The following is a 21,081-nucleotide window of genomic DNA, read 5'->3' as shown; positions in this document are numbered from 1 at the left end:
TTTTCTATGAAAATACAGTGTTTACAGCAAAAAGCCTGAAGGTAATGATTCTACTCACCAGAACAAATTCAATAAGCTGTAGTTGTTCTGGTGACTACAGTGTCCCTTTAATGATCTATTGACGGAATGAGCCATTAAGCATTAAAAGTACCAGCATGGATGTAGTGTGTGTAGTGAATGCAGAGTGTGTGTTGTAGATGTAGTGAATGAAGAGTGCCTGTTTGTGCAAGGATGTAGTGTGTGTAGTGACTGCAGAGTGTGTGTTTGTGTAGTGGTTGTACATCTGCAGAGTGTATGTTTGTGTAAGGATGTAGTGTGTGTAGTGACTGTAGAGTGTGTTTGTGTAAGGATGCAGTGTTTGTAAATGTTGTAGTATAGTATAAAGTGTGTGTAAATGTTAGTGTATAGTGTGTGTAAATGTATGGGGCTGCATAATGTGGGGGGAAAAGCCTACAGTATTTTTTTTTCCATTAATTGTAATGCTTTATTCCCCCCTCCCTGTTTCTTACCTGCGGCCAGGGAGGGGAGAGATTACATTAACTGGAGGTCCTGTGGCATGGTGCGGGTCCCCCACTATTCTGCAGGGGGCCCAGCACACTCAAAATATAATTCCCAGCTGCTCTGCTCTGTCTAAGTCTCGCGAGCCGTGTGGAGCGTTGCCATGGTAACCCGTGGCAACACTCTGACGATCGCAGCACTCACAAAACTTGCGAGCAGAGAAAAGCAGCTGGGAAGTATATTTCGAGTGTGCTGGGCCCCCTGCAGAATACAAATATGCACATATATAGTGTTAATCGCTATATATATGTGCACATAGGTAATGTGGGGCCGGGGACTCCCTAAGCAGTCCGGGCCCCACAGGACCAACCGTAATGGTTGTCATGCCCTGATGGCGGCCCTGTATGCGGTATCATTATACTTGAGAACAGTGGCAAAATACAAATATTGGGTTTTTAAAGTAGTGGAACCACACACATCACCTGTGAACTTCCCCAAAATAAAACACTTGAAAAACACAATGTCAGGATCGGGACAGGGATCCAACACGCAGAGTACAAACAGTAGAAAGGTACGTATACCGGGCCTTAGAATGGCCGGACTAACGTACAGAGAATAACAGAGAATGGTCAGAGACAAGCCGAGGTCGAGGGAACGAGAGGACAGGTAAGCGAGAGACAAGCCGGGTCAGAGGGATAACAGAGATAAGCAGAATAGTACAACAAGCCGAGTCAGAACCAAAGAGAATACTAGAATACAAGAGCACTGAGTGACTAGACAAGCTAGAACCACGACAGGGCAATGAGCTGACGAGAGAAGCAAGCTTAAATACCCTGAGTCCGGGGAGTAGACACGCCTCCGATGGGTGCTGATTAGATAAGGCCAATAGAGTGACAGGTCGCTCGGGATAGCGTCAAGACGTCACGTATCGAGCGTCATGTTAGAAAAGGAAGCGGATCCCTTGCGGCCAGCGTTAGAATGACTGGATGGGCCGCGAGGAACGGGAGAAATGGCCCGTCTAGACGGATAAACAACTAAGTCTCTACCCTTCTCAAGGGTAGAGACCTCAGGTACCCTGACAGTACCCCCCCTCTCAGATACGCCCACCGGGCGGAAGGAACCGGGACGAGATGGGAAGCGGGAGTGAAACGCCCTGCGGAGACGAGGAGCATGAACGTCCTCCTGAGGTACCCAACTCCTCTCCTCAGGGCCATATCCCTTCCAGTTGACCAGATACTGTAATCTTCCCCGGGAGAATCGGGAATTGATAATGGAGTTGACCTCGTACTCCTCCTGACCGTCCACCTGAACCGAACGAGGTGAGGAAACCGTAGAGGAAAATCTGTTGGAAATCAGTGGTTTCAGCAAAGACACATGAAAGGAGTTGGGAATGCGTAAGGCCGATGGCAGGGCTAGGCGATACGCAACCGGGTTGATACGAGACAAAACCCTGTAAGGGCCTATGTACCGAGGCGCAAATTTCATAGAGGGAACTTTTAAACGAATGTTCTTAGTACTCAGCCATACTCTATCCCCAGGAACAAAAACTGGAGCCGCCCTTCTGTGTTTATCAGCGTGTTTTTTGAACAACATAGAATTATGCAGGAGAATTTGACGAGTCTGATCCCACAACTTCTTCAGATTGGCGACATGATCATCAACCGACGGTACTCCTTGGGAAGAAGAGACCGAAGGAAAAATGGAAGGATGAAAGCCATAGTTCATGAAGAAGGGGCTAGAACGAGTAGAATCACAAACGAGATTATTGTGTGCGAACTCCGCCCAAGGAATCAAACCGACCCAGTCATCCTGGTGTTCGGAAACAAAGCAGCGCAGATATTGTTCAATCTTTTGATTAGTACGCTCAGCGGCTCCGTTAGACTGAGGGTGATATGCAGAGGAAAAGTTCAATTTGATACCTAATTGAGAACAGAAGGATCTCCAGAATCGTGAGACAAATTGAGAGCCTCTATCAGAAACGATTTCAGAAGGTATCCCATGTAAGCGAAAAACTTCTCTGGCAAAAATCTCCGCCAATTCAGGAGACGTGGGGAGTTTAGGTAACGGCACAAAATGAGCCATCTTAGTGAATCTATCAACCACCTTGAGAATAACAGTCTGTCTCTTGGAGGCAGGTAAATCCACAATAAAGTCCATGGCCAAACAGGACCATGGTTTCTCAGGAATGTCCAAGGGGAGCAACAAACCACATGGAGATGCGTGAGGCTGTTTAGTCCTGGTACAAGTCTCACAAGCTCCGACGAACTCCTTAATATCCTTTCGTAAGGAAGGCCACCAGAAATCCTTGGAGATCAGGGAATAAGTCTTGCGAATGCCAGGATGACCAGCCACCTTGCTTTCGTGGAAACACTGTAAGAGCTCCAGTTGGAGTTCAGGAGGGACAAATTTTCTTCCCTCAGGAGTCTGTCCAGGTGCCAGATGTTGTAAGTTCCACATCTGGGCAAGCAACGGAGAATGGATTTTGAGACTTGTGTTAGCAATAATATTGCATTGAGGTACTATAGAGGACAGAACCGGTTCAGAAGAAGCCAAAGGTTCATATTGGCGAGATAGAGCATCGGCTTTAGAATTCTTTGAACCAGGCCTATAAGTAAGAACGTAATTGAAATGGGTGAGGAATAACGACCAACGAGCTTGCCTGGAAGACAATCGCTTGGCCTCTCCAATATAGGACAAGTTCTTGTGATCCGTTAAAATAGTAACAGGATGTAATGTCCCTTCCAATAAATGTCTCCATTCTTTTAAAGCCTTGATAACAGCTAGTAGTTCTCTGTCACCAATGTCATATCTGCTCTCAGCACCAGACAATTTTTTAGAAAAAAATCCACATGGATGTAACGGTTTATCCACACCTAGCCTTTGGGATAGGATAGCACCTATGCCAGTCTCCGATGCGTCTACCTCAAGTAGGAAAGGAAGAGTGGTATTAGGGTGAACTAAAATTGGGGCGAAAGCAAAAAGCTCCTTGAGAGTTTTGAAAGCAAGGAGAGCTTCCGTAGACCAATTCTTAGTATCAGCCCCCTGTTTGGTCATATTGGTGATGGGCGCAATAATAGAAGAATATCCCTTAATAAAGCGCCTATAATAATTGGAGAACCCAATAAATCTCTGAACGGCCTTAAGACCCTTGGGTAGAGGCCAATCTAGAATGGACTGGAGTTTATCCGGGTCCATCTTAAATCCCTCCCCAGAGATCACATAACCGAGGAAGTTTACTTGGGATTGATCGAAACTACATTTCTCCAATTTGCAGTACAGACCATGTTGAAGAAGTTTGTGCAAAACCCTTCTGACTTGTTCGTGGTGAGTCTCAATCTCTCTAGAATGTATGAGTATATCGTCCAGGTATACAATAACACACTCATGCTGAAATTCCCTAAGAACCTCATTTATCAGATCCTGGAATACAGCCGGTGCATTACATAACCCAAAAGGCATTACTGTATATTCATAGTGACCGTATCGAGTATTGAACGCCGTCATCCACTCGTGACCCTGCTGGACTCTCACCAAGTTATATGCCCCTCTGAGATCTAACTTGGTGAAAATGTTAGAACCCTTTAAACGATCAAAGAGTTCGGTAATCAAAGGAATGGGATACGCATTCCTAATGGTTATCTTGTTCAAACCTCGATAATCAATACAAGGCCTAAGTGTACCATCCTTCTTTTTTTTTTTTTTTTTTTTAAATTCTTTATTTTATTTGTGCAAGGGTTGAACACGTCATGCTTATCATGCCACAACAGCAAGGAAAACATGTATTTAAACATCATGTTACAATAGTCAGGCATTATAGGGTTCTGCACATTTTTATATATATAATTGTCGCTTATCAAGTAGTTTGTCAGTTCAGCTTATTTGAGAAGGTATGATACAGGTTTAGGTCTAACATGACAACTTGAAACAATAACAGGTTAATAACATAGATTAGGTTAGTGTGAAAGCGTCGCTATTTTGTCGTATAGAGCTGGCACTGCTAGTGTGAATAGTCAGTCCGGCTAGTGGCTACAGTCATTCTGTCTGCGCTGTTGCAGCCTATTCCGAGATGTAGTGAAAGTCGTGGTGCTTCAGACTACAGTGTGTTAAGGACTCGGTCGGGTTGCGTATCCATTCTACAATATCTCATTCTAAATCTAACATATACTTAAATAGTAAACACATTCAATCTAGCTTAACATTACAGTGAAAAATAGGCTGTTACATGTTTTTGGTGCAGGAATACACTATTATTCATATTATTCCCAGCATTGGTTAGTGTTTTCAGTTGCACAAGTTTTACATGTTTAAGGAGTATAGTAGTGAATCGCGTTATGAATCTACGGGTTAAGCAAGGTGATTGTTGCAGACTACGTGTATAGCAAATGTGTGTCACAGGCTAGTAGCATGATATGCAGGTTAGATACAAGCTGTGGGATAGTGTCCGGCTCTATCTTGTAATAAAGGTAAGATTACAACACATGTCCTATAGTCTGGTGTAGTATGGTATCGTGTATGACTTTATGGTGTGTGTTGTGGGGAAGACAGTTGAAGTGAGCCATGGCGGTGTCACTGTTTTTGCAAGCTAGGTGTCTGATTGTGGAGAGTGGCAGGTTTAAGCATGCAATTATTGGATATGCACTGTAAAGCCTTGCAGGGCTTTAGACATAGGTAGATTCCTCATAGTGTAAATACTATCACAGCCAGCACAAGGCTCAATGATGTGAAAAACAAGAAGAAAAAACAACCAAAAAAAAAAAAAACAAACAAACAAACGTGGAATCAAACTTAGAGATTTGGTCACCAACAGCCACTGGTGGAGTCAGCATGAGCAATATATCTATCAACTCATCGTTGGTGGTAAGTGTCCCGTTTAACCAACGCCTGCCTGTGGTATTTCACAGTCCCGTTTAGGCTCCCATGCAATATTCCTTTGCGTAGGGTTGTTGGTCGGTTGTAGCCGTCTTGGTGTCTCTGGTCCTGGTCGTTGAGGTGGGCTGCGACTAAAGCATAAAAAGGGGAAAAAGGCACAAAACATATTGTACTCAAGTGTGGGGAGACTCATAGTCCCCAGTGTATCTCAGTCCTCGGGTCATCTGAAGGTATGCACGGGGTCGTGCCACAAATTATGTTGAACCTCCGGGATATGTCCATTATCAGGTCGTGGCCCTGGCATATGGGTCTGCGAGTGTGCTGCGGGGCACGAACTCCGGTGCTTCAGCAGAATATCTCCCCGGTGGGTGTACTTGGTTTGCTGGTCGTCTCGGCTGGGCCATTGCGTTCAAGGGGAGGCCGAGCAGGCTCAGCTTCTCAGTGGCTTCTTGCAGGTCGCGGATGGTATGCTTGTTGCCTCCTACATCTACCGTAAGGGTGCGCCCCGGACCCCATCTGTACCGGATTTGGTGGCGACGCAGGAGAGCCGTGAGAGGGCTCATTTGCCTCCTCCACCCTAATGTTCCGCCCGACAGGTCCGCGTAGAACGATATGGACATGTCTTCGAAAGGGTAAGTAGGTTGACCCCTAACGGCTTCTATGATCGCTTGTTTGTCTCTGAATGACTGGAACTGGAGGATCAGGTCCCCCGTTGCAGTTGGGGGGGCCGAGGCAGGTCGTGGAATTCGGAACAGGCCGTCCAGTACGGTTGCCCTTGCTGCCTTAGGGGAGAGTATTGATGTGAGTAATCTCCTGACAAAATGTGGCAATTCGGCTTCGGGAACGGAGTCTGCGACTCCACGTAGCTTTATATTGTTCCGTCGGGCCTTGTCCTCGTGGGCGGCAAGTTGATGCTCATGTTGCCGAGTTTTGAGTTGCAGGTCCCTTAGTGCGGTCTGGAGGTCTGCAATTTGCTTCGCTTGGCTGGTAGAGGTGGTTTCCACTGCAGCCAGTCTGTTGGTAATGCCCTTAATGTCCCCTCTGATCAGGGCCACGTCCTCTGCTATTTTTTTGTGATGGTCCGCCATGAGGGCCCCTATTGCCTCCATGGTCACTGGGGTATGGGGTTTTGTGGGTGGCTGTGTCCGTGGTGCGGTCGGAGTCGACATGGGCAGCATGAGGTCTCCCCCATCTTCGTCTGACGACCCTTCTGTGAAGTCAGAGCAGCCTCCGTGTAGGGACGCCATCTTGGCTCCTGCAGCATCGTGCGCCTGCCGCCATAATTCCCCGATATCCATGCCCTGGCGGGGTTTGTCGGGTTTCGCCTTTTTGGTTTTTCTGCCCATTGTGCTTGTGGGGTCTCGGGGTCCCCCCCTTGGGAGGTTTGATGGGAAAATAAGTGCGGGTATTACGGGTTTTTTCGCTATTTGGTCCGGAGCTAGGCGGCCATGCGACCGTCTGCTTCGGATGCTAGGCTCCGCCACCATCCTTCTTTTTAACAAAAAAAAATCCAGCCCCGGCAGGGGAGGAGGATCTCCTAATGAATCCCTTGTCTAAATTCTCGTGAATATACTCCTCTAGAACTGAATTCTCTTTAGTAGATAACGGGTATACATGACCCCTGGGAGGCATGGTACCAGGGAGTAGGTTAATCTTGCAATCAAAGGATCTGTGTGGAGGTAAGGTATCGGCTCTCTTTTTATCAAATACTGCCTTTAAATCCAGGTACTGAGGCGGTATTTGTGTCTCTGTAGGATTAGAGGAGTTAGCCGACGTGTGAGCCAGGCAAAGAGGGGAGACCTTCCGCAAACATTTCTCTTGACAATTCTGACCCCATGAAACTATCTCCCCTAACTCCCAATTAATGATAGGGTTATGTCTCTTTAACCAGGAGTACCCCAGGACTATGGGAATAGAAGGAGAGGAAATGATCAACAGGGATAGGTCCTCCTCATGCAAGATACCAACAGTTAAATTAACAGGTATGGTCTCACGGAAAATAACAGGCTCAAGTAAAGGTCTACCATCTATGGCCTCAATGGCCAGGGGTGTCTCCCTTAACTGGGATGGGATAGTATGCTTGTTAACAAAAACTTGATCGATAAAGCTCTCAGCGGCTCCAGAATCGATCAAAGCCATGGTTTTAACTACTCCCTTCTCCCAAGTCAAAGAAACGTGTAACAGAAGCCTGTGATCTTTATAATTGTGAACAGAGGACAAAATAGATACACCCAAGGCCTGTCCTCTAGAGAAACTTAGGTGCGAGCGTTTCCCGAACGATTGGGACAATTTAGGCGTAAATGACCTCTGACTCCACAGTACATACATAAACCCTCCCTTCTCCTGTACTGTCTCTCCTCCTCTGTGAGGTGAGTATTACCTATCTGCATAGGCTCTGGGAAACGTGAGGTTTCGATTTCAGAATTTTGAAATGCAGGGGCTAGTTTAAAGGAGGGTCTACGAGTCCTATCTCGAGTGTTCTGCCTCTCTCTTAAGCGTTCATCAATGCGAGAGATAAAAGAAATTAAATCCTCCAAATTCTCAGGGAGCTCTCTAGTAGCGACCTCGTCAAGGATTACATCTGATAACCCATTTAAAAATACCTCTATATAAGCCTGTTCGTTCCACTTAACTTCTGCCGCCAAGGATCTGAACTCTAGTGCATAATCCACAAGTGTTCGATTTTCCTGTCTAAGGCGCAACAGTAATCTAGCTGCATTGACCTTCCTACCAGGGGGGTCAAAAGTTCTTTTAAAAGCAGCTACAAAGGCATTATAGTTATAGACTAACGGGTTATCATTCTCCCATAAAGGATTAGCCCATCTCAGAGCCTTCTCAATGAGTAACGTAACAATAAATCCAACCTTCGCTCTATCTGTAGGATAGGAGCGGGGTTGTAATTCGAAATGGATGCTGATCTGGTTCAAAAAGCCACGACACTTCTCAGGAGAACCGCCATAACGTACTGGTGGAGTAATACGAGAAGAAGCACCTACAGTGGCTACTTCTAGACCTGAACTTACAGGAGAGATCGAAGGAGTACGTGTCTCCTCTGGTGGGTTACTAGCACGAGACAATAGCGCCTGTAGTGCTAGGGCCATCTGATCCATCCTGTGTTCCATGGCATCAAACCTGGGGTCGGAAGAACCAAGCTGACTGTTTGTACCTGCAGGATCCATTGGCCCTGTCGTAATGTCAGGATCGGGACAGGGATCCAACACGCAGAGTACAAACAGTAGAAAGGTACGTATACCGGGCCTTAGAATGGCCGGACTAACGTACAGAGAATAACAGAGAATGGTCAGAGACAAGCCGAGGTCGAGGGAACGAGAGGACAGGTAAGCGAGAGACAAGCCGGGTCAGAGGGATAACAGAGATAAGCAGAATAGTACAACAAGCCGAGTCAGAACCAAAGAGAATACTAGAATACAAGAGCACTGAGTGACTAGACAAGCTAGAACCACGACAGGGCAATGAGCTGACGAGAGAAGCAAGCTTAAATACCCTGAGTCCGGGGAGTAGACACGCCTCCGATGGGTGCTGATTAGATAAGGCCAATAGAGTGACAGGTCGCTCGGGATAGCGTCAAGACGTCACGTATCGAGCGTCATGTTAGAAAAGGAAGCGGATCCCTTGCGGCCAGTGTTAGAATGACTGGATGGGCCGCGAGGAACGGGAGAAATGGCCCGTCTAGACGGATAAACAACTAAGTCTCTACCCTTCTCAAGGGTAGAGACCTCAGGTACCCTGACACACAAAGAAATTAAACATAACCAGTAGATTTGATGAACGTTTGTAATAAAATGAATAAATGAAATTTGTCAGAATGCTCTTAGCTAAATAACCTAGGGATGTACTTTATACAAATATATACTTTTGTGTAGTGGTTTCGAACTCTGTGAATACTATTACAGGGGAAACTATAGTTCAATTAAGCTGTTTCTGTGAAACCAAGTTGCATATATCCACTAAGGTGTTATGCTTCCTATGGATTTGGAGTGGAACTCAACTGCAGAATTGTGTTTGAGGAAGTGATGAGAGTATAGGTCGATGGGGTGGTTCCTGTAGACTTAAGGAACACGAGAAGTAGAAAATTTGATGAGAAGAGTTCATGTAGCTTTAAGGAACACAATAAGAAGGTAATTCGTTGAGACAAGTTCCTGTAGCTTTAAGGAATGCAATAAGAAGGTAGTTCGTTGAGACGAGTTCCTGTAACTTTAAGGAACCCAAGTGGGAATTAGCATCTTGTATTATAATACAGAGAGGATGCAGAGGAGTAATCTGTGAGGATAAGTTTATGTGTGAATACAGAGACAGCTTTCCCATTATTAGTACTCAGACGGCACGGAAAGACATTGAGGTGCCCGTAGAAAGGGATAGTCCAATATTTACTTGCCGTAAGTTGGCGGTTAAACCAAGAAGAGTGTTCCAAAGGTAATCCGAGTCAAGGTAAGGAGAATGGAGATCAGCGGTTTAAACAGTCCAGGTTCGGTACATGTAGTCAGTAGTTTAGTGTGATAGTTTGTAGCCGGTCAGAAGACAAGAAGAATAATCAAGCACTTTGAATCTGGCACGGTTCCACTAAGTAGCGCAAGGAAGCCGCATCAGAGAACGGGGTGTGTCATTGGACCGTGAACTCCGAAGTGTCGGATATTAAGTTCTGAAATAAGGTAGCATAAGCACCTGCTTACCCAGACAGCAGGTGTCTACTCAGTTGAAATATACTGCATCCAGAGGGGTAGAAAGAAGGTGGTGGCAAAGGAGCGCTGATGTTCCAACTCTTCTACACTGTTCCCTCACACACTCTGCGATGATGCTGGGAAATTATGTCACAGTGCGCAAAGGAGCAGTGAGGAAGAGCAGGAAGATTCAAGTAGCTCCCTGGACCACGGGTACAAGATCTCCACTTAAACCCAGAGAGAGAGCCCACACCAGCTCTCCCAAAGCTAGAGAGGCTGAGTGGGCCTAAAAAACAAACACCCACGCCCCCAATCTAAATAAAATTAATTTGTCAGTGAGTGTGTGAGCAAATGTGTATATGTATGAGTGTGTCAAATCAGTGAGTGTGTGTCTGTCAGTGGGAGTGTGTGTATGTCTGTAAGTGAGTGTGTGTGTGTGTTGTGGGGATATGTATGGGATAATAATAGTAAACAGTTGAGAATTGCCCACTATTTCAATTCTCAGATCCCAAAGATCGTTATCGTGTAAGTGAAATGTATTCCATATAAATAAAATCACAATTTGTTATAAAAATAGATACAATGTATTGTGACAAATTAAATAATAATAATAAGTAACATGTGTGACAATAATCAATGAATATTCAGTATAACATGAGTATGCAATACAAATGGCAATACACATTCCAATGGTTAATACAGCCAATTGTCAAGAAGATTTATGATGGGCTTCACAGAGAAATTAAAGTGAAACTTACACACACAGAGCTTGCAGCTTAAGGCCATAAAACTTTAGCTGACAGTTAGAATAACCCTTTCAATGCTGGTTAGACCCCCTAGGTAATTAAGATCTATTCTCATGTAATTTTAAATAACATAACATTTAAACCAGCTCATTAGTCATTTCCTGTAACCATCCAATAAGAGTAATCTACCATGTTCTATAAGCAGAATTTTAACTTGCCTAAATAGATATTTTATCTTATTTTAGAGCAAATCAATACACCTGGATAAATATCACGATATGCTAACATGTGATATGTCACATTAATATATATGATTATTCCTTTCCATCTGCAGAATGGAATGCCTAATTATATATTCTTTAGTAACTAAGATTTCTAAATATCGAAATCTGATTGTGATTTATCCAGTCATATATCATGCTATTAGAAAATTTTAATTAATTTAGATTAATTAAATGAAACCAGTATAATTACCAGTTGAGTAGATATTTTCATCAGATTAGTAGGTAGTCTCAGGAACTGAATGGATGTGTGATTGGAGTGTAAGAAATTCCGAGTGCCCTGGAGTGGATATCTGTCATGGATTTCTCTGCATTGCCCCCGACTGCTCACCTCTTTGCTTCTTTACTTCCTTTGCATACCTCTCTCTTCCCTTTGTCTTAACTTTTTAAAGGGAAAATTCACTAGGTGATAGACCAATAGAAAACTGGAGGTGTGGTTACCTTCCAGATAGCAATTTAAGTATTTGGTCTATAGAGGGCAGTCTCGTCCCACTAAACATTCCTATCCAGGAAAGAGTTAACTTTTCCTGGTGGCTATTTTAACGTAATTTAGCTTATCTTTATGGTTATTTATAATTTAAGTTTACTGTCAGTTCAAAGAGTGTCTTTGGGTTTTCTTCAGACTGTGTCTGGCAAATTCTGCTATAATTTCTAATATGACAGTTAGAAACTTAATATGACCTCTAAATTACAATGGGACGTTATACAATATCGAAAGTAAAATTACATTATTTAATCTTCTCTGTCATAAATGTCTGGGTTTAGAATTAATTATATTCCATTAGCATTTAGACAGTCTGTCCATCCCCCGTTCTCATTTCTTATCACTCGGTTTGTATATACTATGCATTCCTTTAGCTCTGGCAAAGTGGTTAGTTTTACAGAAGGGATAGAAATCTTGTGTCTTTTGTTAGCTTGAGAATAACAAAATGGAGTCTGCTCTGTTCAGAGTGACTCTGACAATATACATTTTAATTTCTCTCATAGCACAAAATGTCTGCTGATATAAATACCCTGACAGTGTGTGTGTTTGTCAGTGTGTGCCTGTCAGTGAGTGTGTGCATTTATCAGTTTGTGTCAAATCAGTGAGAGTGTGTGTATGTCAGTATATGTGTCTGTCAGTGAGTGTGTATCATTGAGTGTCAAATCTGTGAGAGTGTGTATGTCAGTTAGTGTGCATGTGTGCCTGTCAGTGATTGTTAGGGGAGAGAGACAGGCTGCGAGGACGGGAGAGCCAGCCAACTCCCATCAGCCCCAGCCACCCTCCTGCAATTAAAAGGTAAGAAAAATTAGCTATGTATGTATGTATCTGTATGCTTGTCAGTATATGTATGTATGTATGTATCTATCTGTATGTATGTATATCAGTATATGTATGTATGTATGTCAGTATGTCAGGATGTATGTATGTGCATGTATGTCAGTATGTGTCAGGATCGGGACAGGGATCCAACACGCAGAGTACAAACAGGAGGTAGGTACGTATACCGGACCTTAGAATGGCCGGACTTAACGTAAGGAGTAAGTAGAGAATGGTCTAGGAACAAGCCGAGGACGAGGGAACGAGAGGACAGGTAAGCGAGAGACAGGCCGAGTCAAAGGGAAACAGAGATAAACAGGGTAGTACAAACAAGCCGGGTCAGAACCAAAGAGACAACTAGAATACAAGAGCACTGAGTGACTAGACAGGCTAGAACAGTGATGGCGAACCTATGGCACGCGTGCCACAGGTGGCACGCCGGGCCCTCTCTGTGGGCACGCGGCCATAGCTTTGCCATCACTGCAGAGTAGGCGCCTGCCTGCCCAAAACGGCAGGCGCCTACTCTGCTTCCGTGTCGGCAGGACCGGAAGCAGGGGGGAGGGATCGAGGAAGCAGCTCTCCCGTCCTCCTGCGAGCTGTGTGGAGCGTTGCCGCGCGTTACCATGGCAACGCTCCACACAGCATCGCGCGGGAGGACAGGAGAACTGCAGGACCTGTCCTCCTGTCCTGCATACCACCACCGGACCACCAGGGATGGCTGTGTCCCCCCCCTCCCCTTCACCAAAGGTAACAAGAAGGGAAGGGGGGGGATACTGATTTAATAACCTTACCCCCAGCACCCCTACTCCCAGCACCCCTACTCCTTCTACTCCCCCTACTCCCAGCACCCCTACTCCCACTACCGCCAGCACCCCCCTTCTACTCCCCCTACTCCCACTACCCCCAGCACCCCTACTCCCACTACCCACAGCACCCCTACCCCCAGGACCCACAGCACCCCTACCCCCAGGACACCTACCCCTCCTTACCCACAGCACCCCTACTCCCCCTACCCCCAGCACCAGTACCCACAGCACCCCTACCCCTAGCACCCCTACTCCCACTACCCCTAGCACCCCTACTCCCACTACTCCCAGCACCCCTACACCCACTACCCCAGCACCCCTACCCCCAGCACCCCTACCCCCAGCACCCCTACTCCCACTACCCACAGCACCCCTAGCCCCCCTTAACCCCAGCACCCCTACTCCCACTACCCACCACCCCCTTACACACAGCACCCCTACCCCCGCACCCACAGCACCCCTATCCCCCTACACACAGCACCCCTATCCACAGCACCCCTACCCCCCTACACACAGGACCCCTACCCACAGCAGCCCTACACACAGCACCCCTACCCCCCTACACACAGCACCCCTACCCCGCCTACACACAGCACCCCTACCCCCCCCCCCACACACAGCACCCCTACCCCCCCCACACACACAGCACCCCTACCCCCCACACACAGCACCCCTACCCCCCCCCCCACACACAGCACCCCTACCCCCCCCCACACACAGCACCCCTACCCCCCCCACACACAGCACCCCTACCCCCCCCACACACAGCACCCCTACCCCCCCACACACACAGCACCCCTACCCCCCCACACACACTGCACCCCTACCCCCCCACACACAGCACCCCTACCCCCCCACACACAGCACCCCTACCCCCCCCCACAGCACCCCTACCCCCCCCCCCACACACAGCACCCCTACCCCCCCCCCACACACAGCACCCCTACCCCCCCACACTCACAGCACCCCTACCCCCCACACTCACAGCACCCCTACCCCCCCACACTCACAGCACCCCTACCCCCCCACACTCACAGCACCCCTACCCCCCCCCACACTCACAGCACCCCTACCCCCCACACTCACAGCACCCTTTCCCCCCCACACTCACAGCACCCTTTCCCCCCCACACTCACAGCACCCTTTCCCCCCCCACACTCACAGCACCCTTTCCCCCCCACACTCACAGCACCCTTTCCCCCCCCCACACTCACAGCACCCTTTCCCCCCCCCCACACAGCACCCTTTCCCCCAAACACACACAGCACCCTTTCCCCCAAACACACACAGCACCCTTTCCCCCAAACACACACAGCACCCTTTCCCCCAAACACACACAGCACCCTTTCCCCCAAACACACACAGCATCCTACCCCCCCACACACAGCACCCTACCCCCCCCCCCCACACACAGCACCCTACCCCCCCACACACAGCACCCCACCCCCCCACACACAGCACCCCACCCCCCCACACACAGCACCCCAACCCCCCCCACACAGCACCCCACCCCACATTACACACAGACACATACACTGCACCCCTCAATGCAGTATATGTGTGTGTGTTCAGCAGTCTTTATGTATTCAGCAGTGTGTGTGTGTGTGTGTATTCAGCAGACTGCGTGCGTGTATTCAGCAGACTGCGTGCGTGTATTCAGCAGACTGCGTACTCAGCAGTGTGCGTGTATTTAGCGGACTGTGTGTGTATTTAGCAGTCTGTCTGTGTCTCGGTGTGTGTATGTATTAAGCAGTTGGTGTGTGAATGTGTTCAGCAGTCTGTGTGTATGTATTGCATTTGTTGGAGATACTAATATAAGCTTAATTTATATCATTATTTAAAATGTTTATAATTTAACTCTCTGTTGTGTTCTTCTTTTAAAACAAAAGTTGTTAACTGTTTTTTTCTAAACGTAAACCTCAGTATTCAGGTTTAATTGCCACGTTGGCACTTTGAGGGAAAAAAAGTTGGCATGTATTGCGGTTTGGGCACTCGGGCTCAAAAAGGTTCGCCATCACTGGGCTAGAACCACGACAGGGCAATGAGCAGATGCCGAAAGCCTTACTTTATACCTTGATTCTAGAGGGTAATCACGCCCCCGACGAGTCCTGATTAGTGCTCGGGACTTGACTGACAGCTCGACCCGGGTTGGCGTCATGACGTCGACTACTGAGCGTCGCGTCATATAAGGAAGTGGATCCCTCGCGGTCGGCTTGTAAATGGCCGAGAGAACCGCGAGGAACGGAAGAAACAACCCCTCTGGGAGGATAAACGTCTAAGTCTCTCACCTCCTCTGAGGTAGAGACTACAGGTACCCTGACAGTATGTATGTATGTATGTGTATGTATGTCAGTATATATGTATCTGTATGTATGTCAGTATGTGTGTGTCTTTCTGTGTGTATGTATGTCTGTCTTTGTGTATCTGTATGTATGTGTATGTATGTCAGTATGCATGTATGTATATGTATGTATGTCTGTGTGTGTGTGTGTGTGTGTGTATGTATGTATGCCTAGGGCAGCACAAAACCAGGATACACCACTGTCTGTATGCATGTTAGTATGTGTCTGTGTGTCACTATGTATGTCTGTGTGTATTTATATGTCTGTGTGTCTGTTTCAGTATGTGTGTATCTTTGTGTGTGTGTGTGTGTGTGTATTTGTGTCCTTTTTTTTTGTATCAGTGTGTGTGTGTATTCATGTGGGTGGAGTTTGGAGGTGGGATTTGGGGGTGGGCTTTGAGGCGGGTCCCCATGGGCCCAGACCTTGAGCAGTGTTAGGTAGGGGTCCTAAAATCTCTGATGGCACCCCTGTGAGAGTGTGTTTGTCATTGAGAGTGTTGGCCAGTGTGTCTGTCAGTAAGTGTCAAATCAGTGAGAGTGTGTATGTCAGTGAGTGTGTGAGCCTCCTGTGTGTGATTAAAGTTCAGTTTACAGAGTAGGAAATAAAATAAAAACTTCTCAAGTAACACCTGAAACCATTTTGTCCTGCAAACAGTGTCAGTTACAGCAAGGTAAGGTGTGGCTATTGCTGAATAAACAGAGTGATTTAACTCCTACGTGATAGAGAATTGAGCAGTGAGACTACAGGGGCATGATTTATATACAATTTTTTTTCATTAAGCTAAAGTTGTTTTAATGCCTATAGTATCCCTTTAAAGTTATAATGTCAAAATTTTCTCAGTTTTAGCTTTAAACCTTAACTCACTCCTTTCGGTATTTTGTTTCATAACTTCTAAAAATTAATTGAAATCCTAGACATATTGGGCATTCCAACAACCAGGACTAATTACTGAATCTATTTTGAATTAGTGAAAACTAGTTGGATACAGCCAAATAAGGTACACTAGGTACAGGGGGGTAACCCCTAGTGGAAATAAGCAATACACTTGAGAATAGTGTACCTGAAATGAAATGAAAATGACATTTTCAGGTACACTATTCTCAAGTTTATTGCCTATTTTGAATTCGTTTTCTTTAGTTTCATTTGTTGTGTAAGTATTATTAAACTTCGAACTTAGAACTGAGAAACATTTTTTTTTTTCTTTTTTTATTCTTTATTTTTCAGTGCCGGTTCAATGATACAGACTTTGTTTGAGTATGCCACAACAGCAATTGCATAAAATATATCAGTGATCAAAGCATCCTGCCTTTGGAGCTAAGATTATCTGTGCACATTTTTCTGTATATAGGGCTAGGTAGTCAAAACGATGTGATCGCCCATACCAGTGGTGTATCATAGCTAGTGTGAAGTTAGTGGGTTGCACCGATGGTGATATGGTTCTGGTACAGGAGTTGCGCTGGTAATCCTCCTGCCCCTTTTGGTTGTACGGTTGTATAAAGGTGGATACTAGAGTAGGGGCTAGGAGTTTGAGAGTCGTCTATGTGTGAATGGTCTATATTTCAATGTATATGTGTCTGTGCCGTGTTAGGGCTGGGTTCTCTAAGACTGTGGGGGAGGTCTATGTGAATTAAAAAGGTTGGACCATTCTGACTAGTATGTGTTCCAGCGGTTGCTACGCCTCTTAACCCTGAGGCATTGGGGGGGGGGGGGGGTTAGGGGCAGTCTGCAGCTGTACTGCCTTAAAGGCACAGGGTAAAGCATGACCTGTCGGTGTAAGAGATGAGGGCCTAAATAAAAACAGGTTATACATAACTTGGTGTAGTGAGTTGAACATGAACCTGAAGCATTAAAAACTTATAAAACAATAACTAGAGGTATTTTGTTTGATCAGTCCAGGTTTCATGTCACGGGTCCTGGGTGCGAAGTGTCCACCCCTATAGCGTTGTTAGAGAGTCCCAGTGTGATCAGCAAGGCCGGTCCTTCTTCCACGGTGGTGATTTTATAGTGTTGTTCGCCTTTGGTCACCCACAGCGTTCTGGGGGTTGCCCATCTGTACACTAGACCCGCTGCTTGCAGGGCGGTGGTCACAGGCTGCATGCTCTTGCGCCATGATAATGTGTCTCTGCATAAGTCCCGAAAGAATGTGATTTGATGTGTTCCAAAGTCATAGGGCGCTTTCCCTTTTATGGCCGTTATTAGGGCTATTTTACCTGTCACGGTTTGGCATCGTAGCATTATGTCACGTGGGGCTGACTTAGGTGCCCTTTGGGGTTTAGCTATGCGATATATGCCATCAAATGTAAAGTGTTTTGCCTGCCTGTTGGGAATGAGTGAGGCCACCAGGCGTCTTATAAAATGGGGTAGTTCCTCCAATGGCACCGATTCAGGTACCCCCCTGATCTTGACATTCTTCCTCCTACCCCTGTCGTCTAGGATGTTTACTTGCCTGGAGACGTTAGCCTGTGTTGTTTGCATCTGGGTAACCGTGTCTTTTAGTGAGTTCAGGGCTTGGCTCAGATCGTTCACTTCTTGTTCCGTGGCCTGTGTTCGGGCCGATACCGTCTGTACCTCTGCTGCCAGTCCCTCAGGTCTGCTTGCCACATTAGTTGTAGGTTACTTTGGAGACCCATTAGCATGGTCTGGATGTCCAGTTTTGTCGCTGGGGTTAATCCATTAGTAGCCTGTGCATTTGTGTTGCCTGTATTGGCCTCCGCTGTGCTGTGTTCTGAGTCTTCGTCTTCAGACCTCTTAGGTGAGGCTGCCGTGGGAGCCCGGGCCTGTGCGGGTGGAGGGTGCTGCAGCATGCTGCCAATGTCCCGGTTAGGCGTGGAAGTGCTTGCGGACGGTTTGTTGGACCTCCGTCCCATATCTTCAGTTGCGTGGGAGTCTGCCTCTATGAGCTGCGGGCTTTTCCCGAGCCACGCTGTCAGCTCCCTGGTGAGGTACTGGTCGCGTGTGCGATAGGCCCCTGCCCCTTGATGCGGCGTTTTGTGCCCGACGGTTGGAAAAAAGGCATCTGCGTGTTCAGCAGGGTGCCTGGAAGCTGTGCCCGTCGTTAGTTTAAGTCGATGGGCTACGGGTGTGACTTTTTGTTGTTATTTTAGCGCTGGCCGTGCAGAGCGTTTGTAAATGGCGACTGCCTCGTTGTGCCGTTGGCTCTGCCCCCAGAACTGAGAAACATTTTGTTGTTGTTTTTTCCATTTTTAAAATATTTTATTCCTATTTAATATTGTGTTATATATACATATAGAGTATCAAAAGAAAGCCTTATTTCTCCTTTTACAAATGCTATACAAAATGTATGGGTACACTTAAAAAAAAGGGTGAAATTGTGGTAGAATGAACGCATGGCAAAAGTGCCAAAAAGGCCTCTGTCACAAATCTGCCACAACTCATAAGAGCCTTCATCCTTAACTAGTAAAATAAACAGAAATTCACAGTAGTAGAAATTCACCATAACAAATGGAAAATGAAATTTGTGAGGGGAAAAATTACTGATACTGGGCTTATTGCACACAAGCCCATATTTAATTTCAAGTGTACTGTTGTGGCCACCAGAAACAAGTTCCCAATAATTGCTGCACAAGTACATCTTTTGATGTGCTCGGGTTTCTCAAGTTGAACTCAGTTCATCTAGCCCACAAGAAAGTGCTTCAACAGCACGGTACTTAGGCAACCCTGAGCATTGCTGGCCTGTCAGGCTGCTATGCCCTATTTCACATAGAACTGCAGTTCCACCCACCATTGTGTCAACCCTTTTGGCCCATCCCAATCCTTGAGAAGGGATAGGGGTTATTTATGTACTCAACAGAATGTTGCAGAAAACATATTTTTATTCCCACCAGTAGCCAAAATCAAGATTAGATTATCCACTGTGAAATTGCTACAGTATACTTATACGTGCATACCTTCCGACATTTCAAATGGACAAAAAGGTGCACTTTAAGGAGTTCTGTGTGTGGCCAGGGACAGGGCCGTTACGAGAATGTTTACATAACTTGTCAATAATTCATGCAACTAAAAATGAATATAGAAAAAAAAAAATTCATCCTATTCACACAGACTGATTTCTAAAAACACATTATAGAGCTTGTAGAATACATTTGGATAATAAAAAGAGGGACAAATGAATTTGGGCACAAAATAGAGACCCTTGGGAACTAAAGGTATGGAATAACTAAATATAATCAGAAGCCATGGCTTAGGCTAGTTATCAAGAGGTTTCATGTGAAGTGTCAAAATGCCCCATGGTAAATAACATGTTGGCTGGTCTACTTTTGTCAAATATGTACTTTTTATAGCTGTTTTTGATTCAGTGAATGATATAAACCCAATCCCGACTAGGGTTTGCTATGCTGTCCTTCCATAGGAGTGTCTTAAACCCGTTAGGGTGGCATAGCATGCCCTAACGATCTGGCCCTACCTCCGACTGGAATGCTTACCTTAGCTGCTGATCACGGGACCTGCCTGACAACCAATGTTGTCCCGCTGCAGCCAATCCAGCCGGTCAGCGCACTGCGATCACATGACTCGGGTCTGCTGGATTGGCTGCAGGGGAATTGCCTGGTTTGTCAGGCAGGCCCCCCAATATGGAATCATAATAATATATAATTATACATATAATAACACGAAAATGACACTTAGAATTAAATAATGAAATATTTATATATATTCATTCTAACTGTATTTTAATATTAAAAATAATTATACTATAATTAATAAGAGTTATTCGTTGTTAATATAATAACAGCCCAGCAGAAAAATAACATTTCTTAATTTCTCACACAATTATGTTTCAAATATTACTTTTCACTATCAACTTTACCAACCCACAGATTATAGGAAACAATATTAGAGAAATGGAATGAAAACTGCCCCTTGGAGGCTGGAAGGTAATATGAAGTAGGAATAAGATTAAAATAATTTGTCTTCCAAATCCTCCCCCTCTTTTCTTTTTTCTCCTTTCCGCATATTAGATGAAAGACTGCGCCGACTCCCCATGGGTTCTCTTCAATTGTTTTGTCTTGTGGTATTTTCTTGTATACAATTTTTGAGTAACTAAATGTTACTACCGACATCAATATGGAATTTAAGTACTAATACACAAATGTATTGTGGATAAGTGTGCAATGTATCATCTTTTATAAGAAATCAAAAAATATTATGAAAAATAAATAAATATATATATTATGTTTCAATTATGCTTGAACAGAGAATAGTTCAAATTCTACGTTTTGTTTTGCTTCAGAACTTGGACAATTGCATCCGTCCTTAAAGGGTTTAATATATATAAACCGGAGGCGGAGCTAGCCACTGACCTGATCGGACGCACATGCAGAGAGCTCCCGAGGGAGATCTACAAAAACCCAGACAAACTACACCCAAAGCGCCTCCAAATTTCCCAAATCGAACCAGAAGCGATGGGGAAGAAAACTAAACTCCGTAAAGGAGAAACAGCGTCCTCTGCCAAAGATATTGGAGCCCTGCTCCGTTGCACGCCGATGCCGCGGGCTGCCAAAATGGCGCCCGCAAGGGGAGACTCAGAATCTGGCTCGGAGGA

Source organism: Pelobates fuscus, chromosome 9, assembly GCF_036172605.1.
Source record: "Pelobates fuscus isolate aPelFus1 chromosome 9, aPelFus1.pri, whole genome shotgun sequence".
Taxonomy (NCBI): Eukaryota; Metazoa; Chordata; class Amphibia; order Anura; family Pelobatidae; genus Pelobates; species Pelobates fuscus.
Note: the sequence above shows the minus strand (reverse complement) of the source record.